We start from the raw sequence: 18,605 nt of genomic DNA on the forward strand, positions 1-18,605 counted from the left end.
TGCTGCCTCGCCGCTGCTGGCCGGGTGGAGCGGCAGGCCGGGCAGGGCTCGGTGGCTGCTGGGGAGGCTGTTGTGTGGCCATTGGCAGGGTGGCCAACACTTGCCACAGCCAGCTGGCAGCCAGCCGGGCGGAGCATCGGGCTGGTCAGTGCAGCATGGGCTGCTCAGCTCCATGGCCAGGGAGTGTTTGGCCACAAGGCTGCGAGCACGCCTCGCGGCTGGCTCCTGGGGGCAGGCGCTGCATGGACTGGCCCAATCTGGGTGCCAAATTGGCCTGTGTAGCTGGAAGCGGAATCCGGACACCTGGACATGTCCCGGACACCTCTCTGCCCTTAGTGCCGCTTCTAAAACAAGCCACTAATGGTTAAGATTAATTAACTCCCACCCATTCAGGAAATCTTGCCAGGGCTTCAAGAAACCCCACAATACCCTGGTTGAGAAAGCCAGGTTTAAGGCTTGGTATTGCTGGAGAGACAGGGGTGTGCATGACCTAGGATCCTTTTGCCACTAGTTTAAAAGGGTAACACCTGGTAGGTAAGAGGCGGGGAGGGGGCAAGAAGAGAACGTGCAGGAGCTGCGATCGCTGGGGATCTATAAACGCTGAAAGCCCTGGCTATAAATAGGCTGCCATAAAATGCAGGCCCAAGATCAGTCCATCTGTCCTGCTTTGCTTGTTGGGGAGCAGAACATATACTCTGAGATTCCAGACAGGAGAAAGAATGCACAGACTGCAGTCACATGATCCTAATCCAAGCTACTTAAAGCTATACCGGCTTCATTCCGTCATGATCTGAAGGAAGCTGTGCATTTAGAAGGGAGCTGGGCATGGTTCCCCACACTGGTTCCCCACAACTGGAGCCTCTGGGAATTCCAACCTCCCAGCTCTCCCACCCTGGCCTGTTAGGATGCTCTTCCTAGTGAGATAATGGCCCTCCAGTACCTTAAACCAGGGGTAGTCAACCTGTGGTCCTCCAGATGTCCATGGACTACAATTCCCATGAGCCCCTGCCAGCATCTGCTGGCAGGGGCTCATGGGAATTGTAGTCCATGGACATCTGGAGGACCACAGGTTGACTACCCCTGCCTTAGTTCCAGAGGGCCTGTAAGTCATCTGGCCAGGTCTATGGTTGAGGCCAGAAAAATCACCTCTTGAACCAGCTGGCCTCCCTGCTCAAGAACCCACCAACCTCCACCGATCAGGACACCAACCAACCACCAGCATTGTGTAGTGGTGAAGAGGGGCAGTTTCTAATCTGCTAACCTGCTCCTCCACATGCAACCAGCTTGGGTGACCTTGGGCTAGTCACAATCCTGTTAGAAGCTGTTTTCACAGCGTGGTTTTTCTCAGAGCTCCCTCAGCCTCCCCTACCTCATAGGGTGTCTGTTGTGGGGAGAGGAAGGGAAGACAATCGGAAGCCACTCTGAGACTCCTTCGGGTAGTGAAATATGGGGTACAAAAACCCAGTTCTTCTTCATTAGACATCAGTGGAGCCCACTTGGAGAAAAGAACCAACTCTCCTTCTCCTTCTCCTTCTCCTTCTCCTTCTCCTTCTCCTTCTCCTCCTCCTTCTCCTTCTCCTTCTCCTTCTCCTTCTCCTTCTCCTTCTCCTTCTCCTTCTTCTTCCAAAAACTGCAAAGTAGGTGGTTTTATTGTATTGTTTATTGTTTATTTTAAAACTTAATTGTTAATTTTAACTAGTATAGATCTTGTTGTATTCATTGTTATTCTACTGATATTCCCCACCCTGAGTTTGCTGAGAAATGGTGTCCTACTAACATCATCATTATTATGAGCCATCCTATCTAGGCTTGGGCTCTTCGGCGACCAAAGTGGCCATTCGCTCCCGAAGCAGCCGGCGCCACGGCGTGGGAGGAGGGGCAGCTCTGCGCCTGCACGTGTGCGTCAACTGGCGCACCTCTGCCCGTGTCTCCCCACCTCCCATGCCATGGCGCGGGTTGCCTCAGGAGTGAATGGCCACTTCGGACGCCGAATCACCCAACCCTTATCCTATCCCCTCCTGACCTTCTCTTCACCAGGATTGCTTTAGGATGCTTAGGGCTGATCCTGCGTTGAGCAGGGGGTTGGACTAGATGGCCTGTATGGCCCCTTCCAACTCTATGATTCTATGATTCTATGATTCTATGGCCTGTGTGGCCCCTTCCAACTCTATGATTCTATCATTCTATGGCCTGTATGGCCCCTTCCAACTCTATGATTCTGTGATTCTATGATTCTATGGCCTGTATGGCCCCTTCCAACTCTATGATTCTATGATTCTATGGCCTGTGTGGCCCCTTCCAACTCTATGATTCTATGATTCTATGGCCTGTGTGGCCCCTTCCAACTCTATGATTCTATGATTCCATAGGATGAACGTTCCCAAGACCCCCAGCCTTTCCTCCTAGGGCTCATTCCCCAGGTTCTGGATCTTCCTTCTCGCTCTCCTCTGCCCCCTCTCCACTTTGTCCACGTCCCTTCTGAATTGACTGTTGTTCATCCTAGTTGGACTACCCTTCATTGCGCAGGGCCACCAGCAACAGGCCCGTTCGAGCCTCCCGGGAAAGCACAGAACAGCAGTGCCCTGAAAAATAAGCAGCACACCTCTATGGCTCAGTCAAGGACCTTGAACGTTCCCACTCTTCCGTCAACCGGCCTCTTACTCGCGTTAATGGATGACAAACTCAACTGGGCAAGCCAACTCGGGTGGTAATGTTTTAATTATCCTCCTCGCGACGATGAGGAACTTGGGCCACTCTTTGGGTTATTATACAGCAAACAACCGGTTTTCTAAAGGACAGAGCTGTTTTAATTATATGACAATGAATGCATAATTATTATGTTTGTTAGGAGGGAATCACAAGACAACAGACTTGATACTGCGGCTCGAGTTAGTGCATCTTAATTACTTTTTCATTTATTTTGCATATAAAAGCTATTTGCTAATTGTCTTTGCTGTAAATATGCAAAATATAATTAGTCATTCATAATTCTTTATGTGTTATCTAACTGTACATTTGTGACTGAGGAATATATATTAAAGACGGAATATTTAATGGGCTTTCCGCGGCGGAGAGTATTTTTTTTTGTGTGCTAACTTTGTGGGGAACGAGTCGGGGAACGTCACGCGAGACCTACGTTTAACCCCCTTTCTCTGCACGAACCGTTTCCCCTGCTACGAAAGAACCAACCAACAGTGGGAAATGGACTGCAAACAGAAGTAGGCCTTAAAATAAGATTGGGAAGGATGATGATGAAGAAGAGGAGTTGGTTCTTAGATGCCGCTTTTCTCTACCCAAAGGAGCCTCAATATGGCTTCCAATCGCCTTCCCTTTCTTCTCCCCACAACAGACACCCTGTGAGGGAGGGGAGCCTGAGAGAGCCCTGAGATTACTGAAGAAGAAGAAGAGTTGGTTCTTATATGCTGCTTTTCTCTACCCGAAGGAGTCTCAAAGCAGCTTACAGTCGCCTTCCCTTCCTCTCTCCACAACAGACACCCTGTGAGGGAAGTGAGGCTGAGAGAGCCCTGACATTACTGAAGAAGGAATTGGTTCTTATATGATGCTTTTCTCTACCCGAAGGAGTCTCAAAGTGGCTTCCAATCGCCTTCCCTTTCTTCTCCCCACAACAGACACCTGTGGGGTGGGTGAGGCTGAGAGAGCCCTGATATTCCTGCTCGGTGAGAACAGCTTTATCAGTGCCGTGGCGAGCCCAAGGTCACCCAGCTGGTTGCATGTGGGGGAGCGCAGAATTGAACCCGGCATGCCAGATTAGAAGTCTGCACTCCTAACCACTACACCAAACTGGCTCTAGGCTGATGTGTTCAGCCTAGAAAAAAGGCAGCAAAGGAGGAGGACATGATAGAGCAAGAATGCCCAACAAGGGGTCTGAGGATGGGCTCCACAGCCTTTCCCCTCTTGCCATAATGGACTTGGCCACAAGCTAGGGAACTGGCCACTTCTACTTGGAGGGTAGAAAAAAGACCAAAGGATCAGCTGTGGATGATATGGGGTGTCCAGACTATGTTCTCAGCTCCTACCCTTTCTTCCAGCCTACATGAATTGGAGCTAGTGTACTCATAATAAATGTGAGGGGAGGGACAAAAGGGTGAAGGGTACGGGTGTTTATGTCACTTTCTGGGGTGTGTGGAAGGGAGGTACGACCAGCTGACATCACTCCCAGGGGTCCTCAAAGCAGGTTTTGTGTCTTGTTGAGTCATCTTTAGGAATAAAAACAACAGTTGCAAGTTCTCACTAGACATGACACAAGGCCTCTCTAGGAATCATCTGAATCTCTATGATTTACCTTAGAGTTTCAAATGATTCCTTATGTCATATCTAGGGAGAACTTCCAGATACTGAGCTGTTGTTTTCATTCTTAAAGATGACTCTTCTCATCCATTGAGTTTCTGGTAACTGCCAGAGCTAATCCAGAAGCAAAAAAGGATTGTTCTAGGAATCACTGGGAAGACAAAGATGTTAACCATAGATGCTATCTGCCACCCTCATGTCACTACAACCCAACCTTCTGTGTCCTGCTCCATGCCAATGAGCTGATTGGATGGAGAGTCTATGCTGGCATTCTTCAATGGGAAAGATAAAGGTCTCTCTCTATTAGCAGCACAGCCCCAGGGAGGGCCAATGAGGTAGAGAGTGAGTTGTCAACATGAACTTTATTATATTTAGTGCTAGTGATTAATTAACTCCCACCTATTCGGGAATCCCTTCTAGGACCATCAAGAAACCCCAGGGTTTCACGAAACCCTGGTTGAGAAAGTCTGCTCTATAGAGACCATTGACTATAATGGTTCCCATGGCTTAGTACTCAGCTAAAAGAATTTGGGTTTCCCAAATATTTACCGAATGTGAATACAAGAGGGGATTTGAGAATATGGGGAAATATCATTATTTGGGGGGTTCAATATACCCAATATACCCAAGCCTGAAAATACCCTTGGCAACTAATAGGGAGTGAGGGACTTATTTTGAGAAGGGGAGAGGGCTAAGCCATCGTTTCTGGTGACCCAATGATGTCACCTCCGGTGGACACCAGAAGTGATGACCTTATGTTCCTTCCTTCCTTCCTTCCTTCCAGAATTCAAGTTCTCCTTCCTTCCTTCCTTCCTTCCTTCCTTCCTTCCTTCCTTCCTTCCTTCCTTCCTTCCTTCCTTCCTTCCTTCCTTCCTTCCTTCCTTCCTTCCTCCCTTCCTTCCTTCCTTCCTTTGCATGGCCCTATTCAGAGGCTCAGACTTCAAACTGAAATGCTACTGATCTGCTCATTTGTAAATTGTAGAGAAAAAGAAGAGGAGCTGGGTTTTTTTTTTTTGTACCCTGCTGTTCTCCACCCAAATGAATCTCAAAGCGGCTTACAATCTCCAATCCTTCCTCTCACCACAGCAGACCACCCTGCGAAGTAGGTGGGGCTGAGAGAGCTCTTGGAGGACTGTGACTGACTCAAGGTCACCCAGCTGGCTGCATGTGAAGGAGGAGTGGGAAATTCAACCCAGTTCTCCAGATTAGAGGTGGCTGCTCTTAACCACTACACCACTACACCACTACTCCCTGGCATCTCCACTCCAGGTAGGCATCAAACTAAGATAGGAGGTCTATCCAAGCCTTTCCTGGAATTTCGCATGGCCACTGACATCAGTAGACATCACTGGAGTCCTCCTCCTCCTCCTCCTCCTCCTCCTCCTCCCCCTCCTCCCCCCACTACAGTCCTCATCTCTTTCTCCACAATGGAAAAACGGCAAATGATCGATCAATTGATTGGCTGGCTCCCGCATCTTATTTCTGCACCCACTTCTCCACCAGGATCAAAAGACTGAAAAAGGCTGGCCTAGGAGGAAGAGCAGGAAAATCAGTAAGATCCAGAAACCTCTGACTTAGAAATTATCAAACACAAGCATAGTGGGACCCCTTTTGTATGCCAAAGGAATATGTTCTCTCACTCTCTCTTTTTCTTTCTTTCTTTCCCTCTCTCGACTAGCTTCCTCTCCAATTAGTACGCAGAAAGGACGACCATGTTTTACACTGAGATTAGATTCATTCCAGAGAGATTGACTCGTCAAAAACGTGTGTCGCGCCCCCCCCCCCCTCCAAAGTTCCCGGAAAGTACATATCTCAAGAACCTCGCCAGATAATTATATATTATCTTTTCACTCATCTCCCTGAAATGCTGCCAGTTCGTTCTGGTGATGCATGTCACATGAGACGTGTGGCTTTCTCTCTCTCCCCCCCTCCACTTCTCCCCCCTCCGCACCCCCACCCTTCATCTCAAACATTTGATTTACTATCCAGTTGTACGGTTAATCCCATGTCATGACACCGCTATTCACTTCTGCTTCTCAGCCGAAAGCAGCTTTCTACAAAGATAATGCAAGGTAAAATCCATTGTGCGGGGAAGAAGATCTTCAATGCGCTATCATATCAAAAAGAAAACACACTTTTCCTCTGCTCACCCTCTAGACATTCTTGAATGCTCACGTTAATGACGGAGTCAAAGATAGCCACTGAGAGCGCACTGTAAAGTTATTTCACCCTCCCCTTCCCACCCTTCTCTTCTCTCCCCCTCTCAATTCTCTCAGAAGTAATCCTGCTCTGTAATTCTATAATTGTTCTTATTTACGTTGGGCAAATCTGTTTTAAACGAACATATATTTTTTAAAAAACGGAGTGACAGGAAGGTTATGAATTAGACGAGAGCTATCTAACACGCCTTAGTCAATGGGGATATGAATAAATTGGTCCGATCCCTACTTATCAAACAAGTATTTAGAAGCATATTTAAATTATGCCCTTTAATGCCGGCACTGCCTTAAAATGCTCAAACTGTCAGCTATGTATTCCCCGCGAAAACAGTTGACTACTTGAGCTATAGATTAATCTTTTTTACAGATGGAGGAAAGCAAATAATAATATAATAATAATAAATTATTTCTTTCGGTGACATTCGACTTAGGCACAAAGATGAGATGACGTCGCTGTTCGATGAGCCAAAATCCCAGAGCTCAACACTAGATGTTCCTTATCTCTGATATCTGTAGGATGGGATGGTAGATTTATGCACTGTAGATTGTAGAACAGATACTATTTCAATTTGAAATCCATACTTAAAAAAAAAGAAACAAGCACATGTATCCTATACTGGACATGTTAACACATAAACTTTGACCTGACTTTATATAAAAAAAGAAGAGTTGGTTCTTATATGTCACTTTTCTCTACCCAAAGGAATCTTTCTTCAGGAAGAGCCACGTGCTTTGCAGAAGCAAGCAAGGAGCAGCCATTAAGGCTCTGCTGTCTCCATCTGATGTGTGGGCATGTAGTCTGCTTGCAGTGCAGCCAGAGAGGCTTTTGTAACCACCCTTTAAGCTTTTGTGCTCTGCTTCAGTAAGGCGGTTGGAGCAGATGAGTATGATATATGAATAAGTTTTGTAAATAATCTTTCCGAGTAAAGATTACTCCCTTTTAAACGTCAAAGTGCTGTAAGTCTGCATCTTTGCCTCATCCACAAAGGTGATTAATAATTGCATACTTTCAAAACACTCTGTGGAGGCATTCAGGACCAAGCCAAGTCCAGAAGTTCCAACAGTTGCTAACCCCAGGTAGGGATTCCTGGAAATTTGGGGGCGAAGCACAGAAAGAGTGGAGCTTGGGGAGGCAGTTCAGTAGGGATGTAATGCAGTAGAATCAGCAACCCAAAGCAATAATTTTCTCTAAAGTTTGACGGTCACCTGTAATTCCAGGAGAATGCCAGACCGTACCTGGAGGTGGCAACTAGGACTGCCAGTTCATGGTTAAGAAATACCTGTGAATTTTAGGGGAGGAGCTTCAGGAGGGTGGAGCTTAGGGAGAGGATGGACATCAGCAGCATATAATGCCATCAAATCCACTGTATGTAGCGGCTGTTTTCTCCCGGAGGAGATCTCTGTAGTTCAATTGTAATGGCAGGAGTTCTCCAGTTGCCACCTGGAGATTGGTAACCCTACTGGCAAGCCTGAGGTCAAGGCCAAGGTGAAACCTGACAACTCTGTTGCCAGCAACTTGTCAGATTTCATTTCGGGTTTTCGGAAAGCATGTTGTGCTTTGAGAAGGTGCCGTGTTTATTATCCCCGTAAACATGCCAGAAAGCGGCTTAAAGGAAGGAAACATGACTTCTCCTACCCTGTCAAAATGGATCCTCTTCTCCTTGAACTAAAATTCATCAGATTAGCAACTTGGGAGTCTTACGCATATCCGATTCGCACCCGGTCCCATTTTGCTCGAAAGTGAAGTCGTGTCAGAATAAAGCACAAAGGCTGACGTTGAAAATTTCGTGTAGGATAAAGTCACAAGAATCTTAATGTGGGGCTGGGGGGGGGGTACTGATAACAGGAAGCAGGAAGTCACGATCAGGGCGTTGGCTGAGAACTGCAGCATCCCAAGTTCTGTCCTTAAATCTAATTCTTAATAACATTTGAGCAAATGCAAAGGCTCTGAGCAAATAGGAAAACCCTCCAGATAGGGTTGTTGTGGGTATCCACCCTTTGTGGCCATGGTCTGGTAGAATCCTAGAGGGGGAAGGGGCCATGCAGGCCATCTAGTCCCACCCCCTGCTCAGTGCAGGATCAGCCTCAAGCATCCAGGAGAAGGATCTGATCAGCCGCTGCTTGAAGACGGCCAGTGAGGGGGAGCTCCTCACCTCCTGAGGCAGCCCCTTCCACTGCTGAACTAGACTCCTAGAATCCTAGAGTGGGAAGGGGCCATGCAGGCCATCCAGTCCCACCCCCTGCTCAGTGCAGGATCAGCCTCAAGCATCCAGGAGAAGGATCTGTCCAGCCGCTGCTTGAAGACGGCCAGTGAGGGGGAGCTCCCCACCTCCTTAGGCAGCCCCTTCCACTGCTGAACTAGACTCCTAGAATCCCAGAGTGGGAAGGGGCCATGCAGGCCATCTAGTCCACCCCCTGCTCAATGCAGGATCAGCCTCAGGCATCCAGGAGAAGGATCTGTCTAGCCCCTGCTTGAAGATGGCCAGTGAGGGGGAGCTCCCCACCTCCTGAGCCAGCCCCTTCTGCGGCTGAACTACTCTGACTATTAATTGTTTTTCCTGATACTGTTCTGCATGTAGTTTAAAGCCATTCCTGCAGGTCCTCTCCTCTGCTGCCCACAGGAGCCTTTCCCTGCCCTCCTCCAAGTGACAACCATTCAGATCCTCCAAGGGACCCATCATGTCCCCTTTCAGTTTCCTTTCTCCAGGCTGAACATTCCCAGTCTGGGATTGGTTACAATTTGGAGAGTTGATTTTATGCCACACTTCACCCTGGAGAAAAAGAGATGGTTTTATGCTCCATTTTAAACCACCCAAAGTAGTCTCTAAGTGGCTTCTAATCGACTTCCCTTCTTTTCCCCACAGTGTAGGTGAAACTGAGAAAGCTCTGAGAGAACTTTCTTTCCTTGTATGCAGAGCCTTATTTGATTCTCCACTGAAAACTATTGCGAGGACCAGTCTATTGATATTGATAACACTTCCCTGATGAAGGGAGCTCTGACTCTTGAAATCTTCCACCGTGAACAACTTGTTAATCTCCAAGGTGTTCCTGAACTCAAATCTATTTGTTCTACTAGCTGTTCTGCTACGGACTAACATGACTGCCTTCTAAAATGGTCATCATGGAAGGCACCATGTTCTAGGTATCTAACATGGGATGTTAGAACAGAAGGGCAGTGTTGTAAAGCAAGGACTGGGAGAAACAGGTGCAGATTCTGGGAAAGGAGGTTCCACTGAGAGAGCCCTGATATTACTGAAGAAGAAGAGTTGGTTCTTATATCCCGCTTTTCTTTTCCCAAAGGAGTCTCAAAGCGGCTTCCATTCGCCTTCCCTTTCCTCTCCCCACAACAGACCCCCTGTGAGGGAGGTGAGGCCGAGAGAGCCCCGAGATTACTGAAGAAGAAGAATTGGTTCTTATATGCCGCTTTTCCCTACCCGAAGGAGTCTCAAAGCAGCTTACAGTCACTTTGCCTTTCTTCTCCCCACAACAGACACCCTGTGAGGGAGGTGAGGCCGAGAGAGCCCCGAGATTACTGAAGAAGAAGAATTGGTTCTTATATGCCGCTTTTCCTAAGAACCAACTCTTCTTCTTCAGTAATATCAAGGCTTTCTCAGCCTCCCCTCCCTCACAGGGTGTCTGTTGTGGGGAGAAGAAAGGGAAGGCGATTGGAAGCCACTTTGAGACTCCTTCGGGTAGAGAAAAGCATCATATAAGAACCAACTCTTCTTCTTCAGTAATGTCAGGGCTCTCTCAGCCTCACTTCCCTCACAGGGTGTCTGTTGTGGGGAGAGGAAAGGGAAGGTGACTGTAAGCTGTTTTGAGACTCTTTTGGGTAGAGAAAAGCAGCATATAAGAACCAACTCTTCTTCTTCTTCTTCTTCTTCTTCTTCTTCTTCTTCTTCTTCTTCTTCTTCTTCTTCTTCTTCTTCTTCTTCTTCAGGGACCCCCGGTGTGATGCCAGTCCCTTTCCTGGTGACTGCCAACCCCTTTTACAAGATGGGTGGGCACAGGTGAGACTTCTGCCCAGCAAGGCTTCTGATTGGCCAGTCAAAAGTTGATTGGCTGTGCAGATTTTTTAAAAAAATGTTACAAAGCCACAGTACAAGGTTTCTTCAGTGTGTAACTGACGAGAAGCTGCAGCAGCCATTTTGTGCCTGGTTCTGCCTCCTGCAGCAGCCATTTTATGGCAGCCATTTTGTGGCTGCTCACACCACCCTGTCAGCATCCAAAAGGCCCTGCAAGCTCAAAAAGGTTGGGGTCCTCAAGGGAATCGGAATCACACAGAACTGGGAGACACTAGGAAGGGCCACCAAGTCCAGCCGCCCCACCGTCTGGAAACTTTACAATCACATACACTCCTGAAAGGGGCTCATCCAATCTCCTCCTAAAACCTTCCAACAAAAGAGAACCCACCATCCTCCGAGGCAGCAGATTCCATCAACAAACAGCCCTCCCCATCAGAAAATGATTTCGAATAATCAGGAGAGGAAAGGGAAGGCAAATATAAGCCGCTTTGAAACTCCTTCAGGTAGAGAAAAGCAGCACACTTAGTTCTTCAGTAACATCAGGGATCTCTCAGACCCACCACCCTCGCAGGGAGTCTGTTGTGGGGAGAGGAAAGGGAAGGCGATTGGAAGCCCCTCTGTGACTCCTGTGCATATAAGAACCAACTCTTCTTCTTCTTCAGTAATCTCAGGGCTCTCTCAGCCTCCCCTCCCTCACAGGGTGTCTGTTGTGGGGAGAGGAAGGGAGGACGATTGGAAGCTGCTTTGAGCCTCCTTTGGGTAGAGAAAAGCGGCATATAAGAACCAACTCTTCTACTTCAGTAATCTCAGGGCTCTCTCAGCCTCCCCTCCCTCACAGGGTGTCTGTTGTGGGGAGAGGAAAGGGAAGGAGAATGTAAGCCGCTTCGAGACTCCTTCAGGTAGAGAAAAGCGGCATCTAAGAACCAACTCTTCTTCTTCTTCAGTAATCTCAGGGCTCTCTCAGCCTCACCCACCTCACAGGGTGTCTGTCGTGGGGAGAGGAATGGGAAGGTGACTGTAAGCTACTTTGAGCCTCCTTCGGATAAAGTGGCATATAAGAACCAACTCTTCTTCTTCTTCAGTCATCTCAGGGCTCTCTCAGCCTCCCCTCCCTCACAGGGTGTCTGTTGTGGGGAGAGGAAAGGGAAGGAGAATGTAAGCCGCTTCGAGACTCCTTCAGGTAGAGAAAAGCGGCATCTAAGAACCAACTCTTCTTCTTCTTCAGTAATCTCAGGGCTCTCTCAGCCTCACCCACCTCACAGGGTGTCTGTCGTGGGGAGAGGAATGGGAAGGTGACTGTAAGCTACTTTGAGCCTCCTTCGGATAAAGTGGCATATAAGAACCAACTCTTCTTCTTCTTCAGTAATCTCAGGGCTCTCTCAGCCTCCCCTCCCTCACAGGGTGTCTGTTGTGGGGAGAGGAAAGGGAAGGCGAATGGAAGCCATTTTGAGACTCCTTCAGGTAGAGAAAAGCGGCATATAAGAACCAACCCTCCTCCTCCTCCTCCTCCTTCTTTTTCTTCTTCAGTAATCTCAGGGCTTTCTAAGCCTCCCCTCCCTCACAGGGTGTCTGTAGCGGAGAGAGGAAAGGGAGGGCGCTTTGAAACTCCTCCAGGCAGTGAAAAGCGGAGTATAAAAAATGACCTTGTTAAAAAAAAAAATTAGAAACAGTTTTAGATTTAAGTGGTTCTTGTTCCCGGGCATTTATTGGACAGTCATGCCTTGCTCCGAGTCCGTGCTCCGACTTCACTCCTCCTGGAAAAAACGAAGAAGCGAAGAAGTGGTGAACATATTGGATTGGACCCCAGAACCTCCATCCCTCCTCCTTTTTTGGGGGGGGGGGGAGAGCAAACACTTCATCTCATGTGTGTTTGTGTTTGTGAGGAACAATCGCGAAAGAAAACCCCATTTCATTGGCGGCCCACCGGTCACGACGGCCCGCTTGAAATTCCTTCGTCAGCAGAAGTAGCCGCAACTCAGCCAAACAATTGCTCAGAAAACATCTGCAGTCAGCTGACCCGGGCCTTAACCTTTAAATCTATCTTTTCACATTCATCTCAAAAGACCTGGTCAATGGCCAAGGAGATGGGGGAGAAAGGATTCTTCAACAAACACACCCACAGACACAAGGAAACAGAGGAAATTCAACCCAGATTAGGAGGCGGGAGATAATGCGGCCTGCTCATTTTCTATTCCGCGGCGCCAACCGGCGTTGAATTCATTTTCTACTCTATCTTTATTCATGTTATTGAAACGTAACATTCATTAGAATGGCGAAGCGCGACAGAAAAGAACAAAACTTCCTCGTCCCAAACCGGTGGGCATCTGTCCCTGCCGGAGGCAGCCCACCGCCCAGTCTGCGCCACGCCATCTTTCCCCTCCCCTCGGGCCGAGAATCTGTTTCCAAAATTGGTTCAGCAGTTTCTGGAGGTGTTTGCTTAAACTTGCTACCGCTCGAGGGACGGGTTGCCCTCGTTGTCCCGTCAGGGAGTGGCGAGACGGGAGAAACAGGAATCCCAAAGCAAGAATCTTTCATTTAACAAAAACCTCTCCCAAAGTCAGAGACCGATTTTGTCTTGAAACTTATTGGGCATTTTGAAGGTGTCGTTTGATTTTTAGAAAGCCAATTTAGGGGACTGGTGGAGTACAGGATTTCTTTATTTCTGCCAGAGGAGGTCAGGAAGATTTTCACTCTCCGGGTTTTACACAAACTATGCAAAACTTGAGTAATTCAAGAGAGCTTTTTCCACACAGGCAATAGAACTGCTCCTGTACAAAATGATTCACAAAGTTACTTACAGAAATTAGTCGGGACTGTGATCTATATTAGTGTGTATAGTTAAGCTGTGGGTTGGACCCTACTGTGTAATTTTGCATCTTTCTATGTGTCCTGTTAACAGTTACTCTTTTTCTTTTTGAGACTCCTGGTTGGTCCTATAACACAAATCCTGTATGCTTGTTTATTGAACAGCCCATTCTGTTGATTGTATGGACTGGCTCTCTCTCTCTCTCTGCGTAATCCGCCTTGAATCCGGGTGAGACAAGCAGACTAAAATAACATGAATGAAATAAAATCAAATCAATATTCACCCTGTGCTTTCTGTACTGAGTGGGACTTCCAACGTGGCATAGAATTAACAACTTGGGCAAAACTAATTTGCACCAGTAATAAACGAGGATAAGCGATACAACAATCTGGAACCATTGCCCAAAGAAAAAAAAATACAGTGTCCTTGAAGTGGTTTCAAAATCATCTGCAAATCAGTTGCGGCAAAACCAGAATCCAAAGTCAGGAAGACTCAAAGTATTTTGATGGTGTTTCCAAGAACGGCATTATGCAAAATGTCGGACATAACATTTCTCCAGAATGGCTTTCCCTCCTCCGTAGTGCCAGACAACTGAGTTAGAAATGCAGTTCCATGGAGGTAAGCCCTGCTCCCTTTATTGGAGTCTAAATGAAGATGTAAAATGATCTCTGAAGATAATGTCGGGACTTATTGTTCAAAAAGACAATTCCAAACATACTACAAAGGAGAAAGTTCCATTGATACTAATGGTGCTTTTTAATTTAAAAAAAAATTTTTTTTAGAGAAGTGCCAGTAAATGTTTAATGCCCACCAACTCCCCTCTCAGGATTTGGATCATCCCTCCATAAAGTAATCAGATGGAAGGAAGGAAGGAAGGAAGGAAGGAAGGAAGGAAGGAAGGAAGGAAGGAAGGAAGGAAGGAAGGAAGGAAGGAAGGAAGGAAGGAAGGAAGGAAGGAGAATTTGAATTCTGGAAGGAAGGAAGGAAGGTAGGAAGGTAGGAAGGAAGGAGAATTTGAATTCTGGAAGGAAGGAAGGAAGGAAGGAAGGAAGGAAGGAAGGAAGGAAGGAAGGAAGGAAGGAAGGAAGGAAGGAAGGAAGGAAGGAAGGAAGGAAGGAAGGAAGGAAGGAGAATTTGAATTCTGGAAGGGAGTGGGAGGGAGGGAGGGAGGGAGGAAGGAAGGAAGGAAGGAAGGAAGGAAGGAAGGAAGGAAGGAGAATTTGAATTCTGGAAGGGAGGGGAAGGGAGGGAGGAAGGAAGGAGTAATATATTGCATCTTTATATCAGAGCCTGTATCTGTTCCCATAAACAGAAAGAACCACAGTAAAATACAAAGCCAATGTAGAGTTTGGGGCCATGGCAACACATTCATTCTGGCAGATGTTCCTGTGGGGTGAAGGACCTAGAAGGCTGAGGATCTAAAACACAGGGGGGAAAGTATATCTATGATAATGCTAATGTTACTTTTATTAGCACAATACTAGAGATGGATACAACCAAAGTAAATAAAACATCCTCGTTGTCGTGGTTAAGAACAGCAGCTTCCTCACAGGGTGTCTGTTGTGGGGAGAGGAAAGGGAAGGCAAATGTAAGCCCTTTTGAGATTCCTTTGAGTAGAGAAAAGCGGCATATAAGAACCAACTCTTCTTCTTCTGTAATATCAGGGCTCTCTCAGCCTCACCCACCTCACAGGGTGTCCGTTGTGGGGAGAGGGAGGGAAGGCAAATGTTAGCCCCTTTGAGACTCTTTTGGGTAGAGAAAAGCGGCATATAAGAACCAACTCTTCTTATTATTCATTGTCCTTTGGAAAAGGCTGCACAAGTGCTCTTGTATCTGAGCAGCATAGCTTGTGTTCCTTCAGGAACTTTAGAAATAAGAAGGCCTTCCATCGAATGCTCGTGGTGTAAGGAGAGGCACCGTGTGTCCATGTGTTGTCACAGGCACTGCCCATTAGAGGCCTACATGAGTATCGGCTGGAGTCAGACACATAATTTGTAAAACAGTCACCGTAGGGTGAACCTGACTTTGCATTCCCTTGAACGTCCCACCCCAATTTTGTCTCTGCCCACAGGTTCAGCACACTGTGCCTCTTTGATTTTGAAAATGGCACATGTGTATTTTAATCACATTCTGCTTGGAAAACCTCTCCATAGGTCTAGGGGAAATGAATCAGTGATGTCACCAACACTAACCAATAGGCACCTTCCACAGCCCCATCTAAGCCGAACCATTCAGAAAACCCACCAAATCAGCTTTTTTCTCCGCTCGCCCCCGGGAGGCGGGGGGGAAATGTACATTTGTTTATGGAGCAGCAGAGATGCCAGCCAACTGTCTTAAAATGTTAACATCTGCCTTTTGATCTTACAGCATCTTCCAACTGGTTGAGTCAACGGGGGCCGGAATGTTCCATTTCAGCGCTGGCAAAAGGCATAGGTTTCCTTCCACCCTCCATTATGGGGGGGAAAAAAATTAAATTATTATTTTTTTTTTACAAAAGATCATCCAGGAAATATTTTAGAAGTCATGCAGCTGAAGATAGCTTACTTAGTTTCAAAGGGGGGGGAAAAAACTTTCCATTGAAAATCGTCCCGCTGTTCGCCTCCGATCTCTCTTGCAAGAACAAATCGCATACTAAAAACTGCACATCAGTCTCCTGCAATGGTCTTTGGCTTTCCGTCCTTCCTCCCCACTGACAACTCACGCAGGCATGCACGTTTTCTCATCTTTCCTGCTGTCCGTGACCTTCGGGGGCTCTTGTCTTCCTAACGCCGACAATTTGCTAATGAACTGTTTTTTGTTTATAATTGCTTACTTAATTATGAAGCACGAACATAATAGCATTTCTAATTTGTCCCGTAATTGTATGCACAGATGAAATGGAAGCGTCCGTCTTATGGCTTCCTTGTAATCATCGCTTGTTCTCGGAGAATTTCTAAAGAGATACCCTCCCTCGGAGGGAGGGAGGCTCAGCACCAGGCAGTGCCATCGGGCTGACAAAACGGTTGTCCAGAAACCACGGATGTTGGAGGGGGAGATTCTCAGCACCAGTACAGCCTCCTAACAGGGAATTCGGCAAAGAGCGGCAAATCGTTTTTTAAATTTTTTTTACAGGCAATGACACGGCATGGGAAGTTCTACAAGTTATTAAACAGTTGCACCATGGGTGAAATCATTGACGCATCCTGTGGGGGTCAAAAGGGACAACGGAAGAAATAATTCACTCTTGTTCTTAAAAAAAAAATTAGATGAATCGGTCTTCGTTTAACATTTGTGCAAAACAGCCACTGATAGATTTAATTCTCTTTCAGGGACATTACCTTTACTGGCACAAGGTTTAGGGTCCTTCAAATGTGGAATAAGATGCAAACCCCCATTGAAAACAAGAAGGCTTACTTATAAGTCAATATGCCCAGATAGGGTGAGGCAATTTTAATGCACAGAGGAAGCCGGAATCTCAATTGAGCCATGGTGGATTTAATTCTCATTTTAGTCCATTCGCTTTACTTGCACTAGGGTTACAGTCCTAAGTATGTGTAACGAATGAAATGACGGGCCTTACTTCTTGGGTAAATATGCTTGGATAGGCGGAGGCAAAATGATAGCTAACTTTACTGTTCTCCCCCCCCCCACACACACACACACACTGGAATTAGAGAGAAGAAGAAAGAAAGAAAGAAAGAAAGAAAGAAAGAAAGAAAGAAAGAAAGAAAGAAAGAAAGAAAGAAAGAAAGAAAGAAAGAAAGAAAGAAAGAAAGAAAGAAAGAAAGAAAGAAAGAAAGAAAGAAAGAAAGAAAGAAAGAAGAGTGATATAGGAAGGAAGGAAGGAAGGAAGGAAGGAAGGAAGGAAGGAAGGAAGGAAGGAAGGAAGAAAGAAAGAAAGAAAGAAAGAAAGAAAGAAAGAAAGAAAGAAAGAAAGAAAGAAAGAAAGAAAGAAAGAAAGAAAAAGATTATTTTTCTCTGTTACTCCTGCAAGTAAAAACGGTAGGTAAAAATAAAACGCAGTTGTTCTTTTCCAGGGTGAAGCAATGATCCATAAATATAAATCAGAGAAACAGAATTCGGGCTCAGCCCCCACTATACACCGTGCTCAGAAACGGAGGCCTCCCTCCGCAGCCCCAAAGTCTAATTAAGCAGCGGTTTAATTGTAGGCCAGGCAAACAGAGATCAAATGCAAGGAGCCGATCGCCGGACCCCAAATTACAAGTATCGGCCGGCTTCAATTGTCACCCGCACAAAGACCGGAGGCCTAAAATCCTTTACTCAACTAAATTCTTAATAAGTAAACTGAGCCTAAACCTCTAATACCAGATTTGTTAGACAACATGATTTCAGAGCCAGCCATTCAGCTTCCCTGTTACAAGCAAGATGACTGTTAAGGCTAAGAATCATGAAAGAGTCATTTTATATAGCTGCTAAATTCCCCTCAAATCTCCTTGCGAACTTAACGGGCGAAGAATGCTCAACGTGTAATACCGGCTAATGTGGTTTATGCTGGAAAATACTATCAGCCTATCTTTGTGGCTTATCTAAGCCCGGATAATACTTTTAGCCTCTATGCTACCCCCGGATCCATTTTTTTCCCCCCTCGTTCCCCCCACCAAACTCTTGACTATGTATTTCCTAAAATCCTTTTGCAAAGAGTTAAATTGGATGTGAAATCTGTACGACGCACCGGAGCTCTCTTTGTTTCGGAGGCTCCGCGGCCAAGTCTTGCTCATGTATCGCTTTCATTGCTTTCTGATTGAGCCTGACAGTGTGACAGAGAGGCGAAGGGAGGCGATCGCAGCCTCAATGCCGGCCTTTTCCAGCCGCGCAGCGGCCTGATCTTTTCGCCTGAGAAAAAGGAGGAACAGATGTTGGGTGCAAGCTTCCCTAACAAAGTCCTAACTTTCATGCCGGTGGAAAGGGGAGGGAGGGGGGAGAGATTTAAAAAGAGGGAGAGAGATTGCTTCCTTCAGAAAACCTTGAAAGGGAGACAAAAGGGGAGGGAGGGCTGAGAGCGGGTGGGAAAAACCGGGCCGGGACGGTTCGGAGAACCTTTTGTGGTGTGGTTCGGAGAGGTTCCGGAGCCGGAGTTTTCGAACCGGGGCGAGGGAGGGGTGCTGTTCTGGAGGGACGGTGGGTTTCTTCTCCCTGCACAAATGACGACCACGGCGATAGCTCAGAAAGGAGCTTGATTTTGGGGGGAGTTCGGGGGGGATAGGGGAAGGGATGTTCTGGAAGTTGCAAGTAGCCTACATCCCCAAG

Source organism: Paroedura picta, chromosome 2 (assembly GCF_049243985.1).
Source record: "Paroedura picta isolate Pp20150507F chromosome 2, Ppicta_v3.0, whole genome shotgun sequence".
NCBI classification, from domain to species: Eukaryota; Metazoa; Chordata; class Lepidosauria; order Squamata; family Gekkonidae; genus Paroedura; species Paroedura picta.